Source organism: Myotis brandtii, unplaced genomic scaffold (assembly GCF_000412655.1).
Source record: "Myotis brandtii unplaced genomic scaffold, ASM41265v1 scaffold567, whole genome shotgun sequence".
NCBI classification, from domain to species: domain Eukaryota; kingdom Metazoa; phylum Chordata; class Mammalia; order Chiroptera; family Vespertilionidae; genus Myotis; species Myotis brandtii.
This window is the reverse complement of record NW_005370116.1, coordinates 367,758-377,669: the sequence shown is the minus strand read 5'-3', so window position 1 is coordinate 377,669 and position 9,912 is coordinate 367,758.

The following is a 9,912-nucleotide window of genomic DNA, read 5'->3' as shown; positions in this document are numbered from 1 at the left end:
TCCAGCTCCGTGGCCATGGTCTGCTGAAAGCAGGTATCTGGGGTTTATTTACCTTCTATAATTGAAACTTTGTTGCTTTGAGTGGAGCTCAGATCCAGGCCACAGCAGCTGGGAAGCTTGGCTTCCTCCATCACTGGGGCAACCAAGCCTCCTGCTTGCTCCAGCTCCGTGGCTGCTGGCCGCCATCTTGGTTGGGCTAATTTGCGTATACTCGCTCTGATTGGCTGGTGGGCATGGCTCAAGGCGTAGTGAAGGTACGGTCGATTTGTGTGTTTGTCTTTTATTAGTGTGGATGATATTCACAATTACTAAAGTTTAGAAACAACTCAAGTGGCCATCAATGGACCCAATATTCAAGAATAAATTGTGATCACAGGGGTGCATATATTCTTTCTGATTGGTGTTTTGGGATTCTTAGAATATATTCCTAGAAGTGGGATCACTGAGTCAAATGGAAGTTCATTTAATTTTTTTTCAGGAAACTCCATACTGTTTTTGAAAGTAGCTGCACCAGTCTGCATTTCCATAGCAGTGTGCTAGGGTTCCCTTTTCTCCACTTCCTCCCCAGCACTTGTTTGTTGATTTATTGATGATAGCCATTCTGAGATGATATCTCATTATAGCTTTTATTTGCATCTTATGGATGAGTAGTTGACATTGAGCATTTATTCATATGTGTACTGGCCATCTGTATGTCCTCTTTGCAGAAATCCTATATAATAAGAGAGAAACATGCAAATTAACTGTCCCTCTGCCACAAAGATGGCTGCACCCACAGTTGAGGCCGAGTTCCCATAACGAGCCTTAAGGAGCAATCAGCAAGGACCTGAGGCTGCACCCCCCAACACCTCCCATGGGGCTTGACAGGGGACCTCAGGCTGCACCTCCCACCCGGCAGGGATTGATGGGGACCTCAGGCCGTGCACCCTGCCCTGGTGCCAGGCCAGGGGACCTCAGGCCATGCCTCCACCTTTGTGGGGCTTAACAGGGGACCTCAAGGTGTGCCCCCTGCCCCGGTGCTGGGCCAGGGGACCTCAGGCTGCATCCCCCACCCTGGGCCAGAGGACCTGAGGCCATGCCTCCCACCCTGGCGCCAGGCCAGGGGACCTGATGCTGTGCCCCCCTGCCAGGCAAGGTTTGACAGGGGACCTCAAGGTGCGCCCCTCACCCTGGAGCTGGGCTGGAGGACCCTCAGGCCGCACTCCCTGCCCCAGCACCATAGTTGAATGTGAAGAATATGGAGAACAACTTGTTCCAACAACTGTAAGATGATGAAGGGAGATAGAATATCTCTGCAAATATGCACAGAAGATTTTCCAATACTTTGTCATGAGAGTCAACTTTGAGAAAATTGCAGAAAGGGAAGGCAGGCTTATTGCAATGAGGAAGCACAGTTTTTAGAGCAGAGTTGTTGAGGCTACTCCTCTGGAAGTAGAGTAAGCCCAGGAAGCAGAGTCACAAACAGTGACAAGCTCTGCAAACAGCAGCTGCAAATCAAAGAGCAATCTCTCTGTGTGCACGGTGTGGAAGGGCCTGGAGATTACAGATCGGTCTTTTCCGCTTCACCCACCCACACAAATAGCAAGCACTGACAGTAACATCATCTTTGAATAGGAAGGGCACAGGGAAGTTTGAGTTATTTATTTATTTGTATCCTTTGTATTCACTGAGGCAGCTTTATCATGAAGAATCCAATTTAAGAAATCTAATACATAAAAGTCTAAATAAAATTATTGATGTTGTAAGGCTGACTTTCTGTTGCTGATATTAACTAATGAAGACATTTTAATCTGATCCCTTTCAAAGTGGTAACTGCTCCAAGCATATGGACCCCATAGCATATTATAATTATATAGCTATATTTTTGAAACAGTAGGATGCAGAATCAAAATCATCCTCTCTGGGGAATGCTTGTGACATGTAACCTATGTTATGCATCACCTTCCCTGAGAGTCTGAGGAAACTAATTTCGTTCTGGAAGGAGAGACTGACTCGGATGAAATTCACATTCAGAGTGCTTCTAAAGAGAAGATAATGAAACTATCTATATGGCATCCAAGCACTTTCGGTGTCTGGAAAATAAAAGTCATTAGATATTTTTAATAAGTTGGTATGCTCCATTCTTTTTAGAAATACTAGGGTGGGAGTGGGGAAGAAAGGGAAGGATCTATTTCAGGAAAGTGATTACTTAGAATTGAATTTATTTTTACTTAAATTCAGTGTAAAATTTCCCTCAGGTTCATCCCATTTGTGGAGCAGCTAGAAAAAAGAAACAAGACTTAACTTCAAATTCATTTTTGGCTTCCATCTCTGTGCCAGTGAATTAGTAACATATTTTCTTTTAGTAGCAGAACGTGTAAGAAGAAAAACTCATTTAGTCATGATCAGGCATTTATTAGGAACTTATGTACTGTTCACTTTGTTAGTCACTTAAGGCAAAGAGACATGAATAAACTAATGTATTTGGCCTTATAGAGGTCACGGCCAAACACGATGGTCTGCTGAAAGCAGGTATCTGGGGTTTATTTACCTTCTATAATTGAAACTTTGTTGCTTTGAGTGGAGCTCAGATCCAGGCCACAGCAGCTGGGAAGCTTGGCTTCCTCCATCACTGGGGCAACCAAGCCTCCTGCTTGCTCCAGCTCCGTGGCTGCTGGCCGCCATCTTGGTTGGGCTAATTTGCGTATACTCGCTCTGATTGGCTGGTGGGCATGGCTCAAGGCGTAGTGAAGGTACGGTCGATTTGTGTGTTTGTCTTTTATTAGTGTGGATGATATTCACAATTACTAAAGTTTAGAAACAACTCAAGTGGCCATCAATGGACCCAATATTCAAGAATAAATTGTGATCACAGGGGTGCATATATTCTTTCTGATTGGTGTTTTGGGATTCTTAGAATATATTCCTAGAAGTGGGATCACTGAGTCAAATGGAAGTTCATTTTAATTTTTTTTCAGGAAACTCCATACTGTTTTTGAAAGTAGCTGCACCAGTCTGCATTTCCATAGCAGTGTGCTAGGGTTCCCTTTTCTCCACTTCCTCCCCAGCACTTGTTTGTTGATTTATTGATGATAGCCATTCTGAGATGATATCTCATTATAGCTTTTATTTGCATCTTATGGATGAGTAGTTGACATTGAGCATTTATTCATATGTGTACTGGCCATCTGTATGTCCTCTTTGCAGAAATCCTATATAATAAGAGAGAAACATGCAAATTAACTGTCCCTCTGCCACAAAGATGGCTGCACCCACAGTTGAGGCCGAGTTCCCATAACGAGCCTTAAGGAGCAATCAGCAAGGACCTGAGGCTGCACCCCCCAACACCTCCCATGGGGCTTGACAGGGGACCTCAGGCTGCACCTCCCACCCGGCAGGGATTGATGGGGACCTCAGGCCGTGCACCCTGCCCTGGTGCCAGGCCAGGGGACCTCAGGCCATGCCTCCACCTTTGTGGGGCTTAACAGGGGACCTCAAGGTGTGCCCCCTGCCCCGGTGCTGGGCCAGGGGACCTCAGGCTGCATCCCCCACCCTGGCACTGGGCCAGAGGACCTGAGGCCATGCCTCCCACCCTGGCGCCAGGCCAGGGGACCTGATGCTGTGCCCCCCTGCCAGGCAAGGTTTGACAGGGGACCTCAAGGTGCGCCCCTCACCCTGGAGCTGGGCTGGAGGACCCTCAGGCCGCACTCCCTGCCCCAGCACCATAGTTGAATGTGAAGAATATGGAGAACAACTTGTTCCAACAACTGTAAGATGATGAAGGGAGATAGAATATCTCTGCAAATATGCACAGAAGATTTTCCAATACTTTGTCATGAGAGTCAACTTTGAGAAAATTGCAGAAAAAGAAGGCAGGCTTATTGCAATGAGGAAGCACAGTTTTTAGAGCAGAGTTGTTGAGGCTACTCCTCTGGAAGTAGAGTAAGCCCAGGAAGCAGAGTCACAAACAGTGACAAGCTCTGCAAACAGCAGCTGCAAATCAAAGAGCAATCTCTCTGTGTGCACGGTGTGGAAGGGCCTGGAGATTACAGATCGGTCTTTTCCGCTTCACCCACCCACACAAATAGCAAGCACTGACAGTAACATCATCTTTGAATAGGAAGGGCACAGGGAAGTTTGAGTTATTTATTTATTTGTATCCTTTGTATTCACTGAGGCAGCTTTATCATGAAGAATCCAATTTAAGAAATCTAATACATAAAAGTCTAAATAAAATTATTGATGTTGTAAGGCTGACTCTCTGTTGCTGATATTAACTAATGAAGACATTTTAATCTGATCCCTTTCAAAGTGGTAACTGCTCCAAGCATATGGACCCCATAGCATATTATAATTATATAGCTATATTTTTGAAACAGTAGGATGCAGAATCAAAATCATCCTCTCTGGGGAATGCTTGTGACATGTAACCTATGTTATGCATCACCTTCCCTGAGAGTCTGAGGAAACTAATTTCGTTCTGGAAGGAGAGACTGACTCGGATGAAATTCACATTCAGAGTGCTTCTAAAGAGAAGATAATGAAACTATCTATATGGCATCCAAGCACTTTCGGTGTCTGGAAAATAAAAGTCATTAGATATTTTTAATAAGTTGGTATGCTCCATTCTTTTTAGAAATACTAGGGTGGGAGTGGGGAAGAAAGGGAAGGATCTATTTCAGGAAAGTGATTACTTAGAATTGAATTTATTTTTACTTAAATTCAGTGTAAAATTTCCCTCAGGTTCATCCCATTTGTGGAGCAGCTAGAAAAAAGAAACAAGACTTAACTTCAAATTCATTTTTGGCTTCCATCTCTGTGCCAGTGAATTAGTAACATATTTTCTTTTAGTAGCAGAACGTGTAAGAAGAAAAACTCATTTAGTCATGATCAGGCATTTATTAGGAACTTATGTACTGTTCACTTTGTTAGTCACTTAAGGCAAAGAGACATGAATAAACTAATGTATTTGGCCTTATAGAGGTCATGGCCAAACACGGGAAAGACTAATGTGGTTTTTTTTTTGTTGTTGTTGTTTGTTTGTTTGTTTGGTTTGTTTTTGTTTTTTTGTGTGTTTTTTTTGTGTGTGTGTGTGTTTTTTTTTTTTGTTGTTGTTGTTTGTTTGTTTGGTTGGTTTGTTTTTGTTTTTTTTTGTGTGTTTTTTTGTGTGTATATGTGTATGTGTGTGCTTGTTTTTGATTTCAGAAGAGAGGACAGGAAAGGGAGAGAGAGATAGAAACATCAATGATGAGAGTGAATCACTGATCAGTTGCCTCCTACATGCCACACACTGGGGATCGAGCCTACAACCCAGGCATGTGTCCTGACCAGGAATTGAACCCTGACCTCTTGGTTCATAGTTCAATGCTCAACCACTGAGACATGCCAGCTGGGTGGAGAGATGGATGTGTTAACAAATAAGGGTAATTTATTAAGGGATGCTGTCATGCAGAAGTGTCCTGTTTTATGGTGCCATAGTGGAAGTACCCAATGTTTTGTGTGGGTTGGGAAGATATAGGGATTGAATAAATAAAGATTCATAGAGGAGGCAATATTAGACCCCCTTTAAAGATGAATAGGACTTTTCATGGCTGAAAAGGGGAACAAGAGGAAGGGCAGAAACACTTCATGCTTTGAGAAATAGGACTCAAAGCAAAAAAAGGACATTATTCATGCTGGAGGTGTGTATTTCCTGGGGATTAAAGTTTATATCACAAGAATGAACTTTGCTAGCAAATGTATTCTTGAACCACGTGAAACTTTTTAAAATATTATATTTCTACCTCAGGGTTCTGAAAACAACCATGCTTGCTCTTTGAATAGAGAGGCACCATGGATACTGGAAAGAGTTTCAACTTTGAGGTCTGGTACATGTGAGTTGAGAATTGAGATACTACCCTAACCACTTATGAGCTAAGTTACCTTTGACATGCACCCTAGCTTTCAGCCAGAATTTCCTCCAGTGCAAAGCTATAATGAAAGTTCTACTTTGCAAGGTTTGGTTTGGAGTAAAGGAAGTATTGTACCAGACCTGAGGACACAGAACAAAGGTAAATAGACACCTAGAGTCCCTTGCTTTCCCTATCTGGTTTTTCACTTCCAAAGGCATATTGTCATCATAGTTATATGATTTCGCTTTAAAGATTTAAGGTAAGTTAGCAAAGGTAATACTTGCCAATTACCAAAATTTTTTATTTTAGTCTTAATACATGATATAAACTAGAATCATATGTAAATGGACAAAATGCAGTGGAATCTATAGGAAAGTAAAGTTGGAAATGTGAATTTGAAAGTCAGAGGCAAGATTTTTCGATTTCTCAGTCCTATCTGCAAGCTCTGTCAGCTCTAGCTACCACATGGAATCTTTTCTCAATATAGGTTATTTGTAAATGCTATTTCAAGGAATTTATGAGCAAAGTCAGGAAATGTAAATTGTCCCACATTTGCTCTATTTTACTTACATCGCTAATTATTAGTTTAAAGAGAAGCAATGAAGAATTTTGTGAAATAATTCTGTCAATCATCTTAGAAAATGTTCATGTACCCAGTTAATATTTTCACTGCTCTGAAAACTTAAAATAAATGGTACTATGGTAAGATGAAATGTATTAAAAATGAATGTTGATGGTTTCCTTTGCTGTGCAAAAGCTTTTTATTTTAATGTAGTCCCATTTGTTTCTTTTCTCTTTAGTACGGAAATGAGCTTTTGGAAAAATCTTTCTTTGTTGTTGGTGTTGTATGTGCCTCCCTTGCACTTGACTTTACATTCTCCAAGCCCGCTGTACACAGACATTCCACATATTGGTCTTCTCACAGCGCTTCTGCCACCTTCCTGCCTTCGCTGAAATGCGGTCCCTCTAGTCTGAAGGATGGTGTTTCCCAGGCAGCCTCAGCTGGTGGAAACTGCTCAGTGTCCACACAGGCATGTCTTTCCCTGGCTTCCCTTTACCACCTGTAGACATTTACCTTTTTACTCATGAAAAATGTCTGCTCTCATTTTGAAGCTAAGGTTCTTGGCTACCACTTTCTGCTCTTCTGAAGACTTTCAGGGCATCATGCTTCAACATTCACTTAAGATATCAGCATCAGCCCCACTTCAGTAAGCCCTGCTGTCGCCCTGAGGGACCCCAACATCCGAGTGTAACAAAGTAGAGGAAAATGATGGACAGCACAGCTTCTGAGTCAGACAGACTTTGGATCAAATCTCAGATGTGCTGGTTGGTTATTAGCAGAAGGACCCTGGACTAATCATTGAAGCTTAATTTCTTCTTTGTGAAATAGAAATACTCACTTACTCATCGTGAGTATTCTCCTTTTCTTTATTTTGCTTTTATTAACTGGATTTTCTAAAGGTTCGTTTTATTTTTTAATTTTACAAGTGGTTTTAGATATATTACCATGTTTAAGATACATTATCATAATATGTGTCCTTGTTTCCCAGCACAGTGTGTAGTACATGCTCAGTGTGGAAGCTGTAGCTGGAGGTTGTTGGTATTTGCATGGCCTTCCCCCTCTCAGCCACACAGCTCCTGTCTTGCAGTTCTTGCATGACATTCATTTCTTCTTTCCCACCTCACAGGACATGATACATAGACACGTGAATAAATAAGGATATGCTTCCAAAGACATGTCACTTCATACTTGCTACTGATTCTGTAATTAGGCTTTAAAATGCTGAATGAGAAATGACTGAATAAAGACCTCCATCCTCTCTGAGTGGGGTGGGGGTGAGGGTAGCAACCTGCTTAAGGGGTAACACTAAGGCCAACCCCGGTACTGCACAATGAAAGAAATAGGGTTGCTCTCTGAGGATTAGACGGCTTCTGGATGGTAGGCAGAGTTTCAAAGTTACTTTAATGAGACAGAATGGCTTTCAGGCCAGAGTAGAACTCAAGGAAAAGAAAAATGGTTTGAATAAGTCGTGAGCATGCTGTTCAGCTAGGAGTGCGGAAAAGGAGTTACCAAGGCAAGTGTGGCTCCCGATCCCTTCCTGCACCATCTGAAAGGCGCAGGCAGCGCACCTGAGAGGCCCACACGTTCACTGCACCTTCACCACATCGTGAGGAATAAGCACAGCGGGCCATGTGAGCCTAATGGTCATGAATTCAAACTTATCCTTCTAACTCCATGTCACTGAGCAGCCTTTGGAAGGATGATTTGGCTTCCCTTCCAGCCCGCTATAAACATATTCACATTTTAAGCAGTGATTAGTCTTCGCAACATACTGTCATGTTAGTGAATGATGACAAAAATAATTTTATTGGTTTTGTTTTATCTTTGACTTGCAGCTTTTCCCCCCCAGTATAATAAACATAAATAAGTTATATTTAGTTTAATGTTTGTACAAATTTAAGTAATAATGTATTAAAAATAATGTAACCAAAATTCTTTGGATCTGCAACAATATTTTTCTTTTAAAATACATTTTTTATTGTTATAGTTTTAAGAAACAATGGGACTACTTGTATGCATGCATATAAGCCCACCCAATGGACACAGGCAACAGGGGGATGAGAGCATGAGGGGGGGCATTAATGGGGGGATGAGGACACATATGTAATACCTTAACCAATAAAGAAATTAAAGATAAAAAAATGAATGTTACCGACTAGTCTTTGGAGAAAACTTGTGGCATTCAAAAAAATCTGCCTTCTGAAATATGATTATTTTTATTAGGATTTAAGAATGTCAATGGTTTTACTTATCATTTTACTTAAATAAATGACAACAGTAATTTTACAGCAGCAGCAATAATTAAATATGTATTTTGTGCTTATATTATTACATTTAATCATTATAATAATGTTATGAGGCAGCTGTCATTATCCACATTTTGCAAATAAAAGATAAGTTGTTTTTTCTTTTGTTATAAACAATATTAGTATTTAATTACAGTTGACATACAATATTATATTAGCTTCAAGTGTACAACATAGTTATTAGACATTGAACCCTGAAAAATCAGTCTAGTTATCATCTGACACCATACATAGTTATTACAATGTTATTGACTATATTTCATATGCTATAATTCACATTCTATGACTGTTTTTATATCTGGCAATTTGGACATCTTAATCCCTTCCCCCTTTTTTACCCTTTCCCTTTTAGCAACCATTTCTGATATCACACAGGCAATAAGTGGTAGAGCCAGATTTAGAATGCAGGATTGTTTGATTCCTGCCCAGAGGATGTCTCCAATGCTACTTCAACATTTTACTCTTCCTGTATTATCATTAGAATGAAAGGAAATAATGTTCCTAAAGTCTTCCTTTCTAGTACTCAATATTCTGAAATATTTCTAAAGTTCTCTGAAATTTCATAATAGTGGCTCTATTGTCATTTTGACTGCAAGTTTCCAAGACACTAAATTTCTGTTCCTTCTCCTGGTCATAGACTTTTCTATTACTGTATTACTAGAGGCCCAGTGCACAAAAATCATGCACTGGTAGGGTCCCTAGTGGCTGCCAGCTGCCAGCCGGGTACTCCCTCCCTTCCCCCTGCCATCTGCCAAGGCCGCTGGCCCGGGCCTCCCTCCCTTACCTAGGCTGGCCCACCCCCTGGTCGAATTCCTGGAAGAGCTCCAGTTGAGGGGACAATTTGCAAACTATACTTTTTCTATATAGGATCACTGCTCCTATGGTTGGCCAGAAAAGTGGAGGGTGTGACCTTATTTAGCCAGTGGTGACACCAATACTGGTCTTGTGTAATTGTGTTCTTACGTGAAATTCAACTCTTTCATTAGATCTTTGCTTCAGTATGTTTCTTTTTCTCTGGGAAGCAGCTCAGGTTCATTAGAAGACTATCCAGATAATTTGAGAGACTCCATACCATTTCACTCTGAAAAACATTCCATCTTATGGGTCATTAATCCTGGATTAAATTCATTCACACTGGTTCTCATTCAGTAGAGTAAATTTCCTCTCTGTGTAT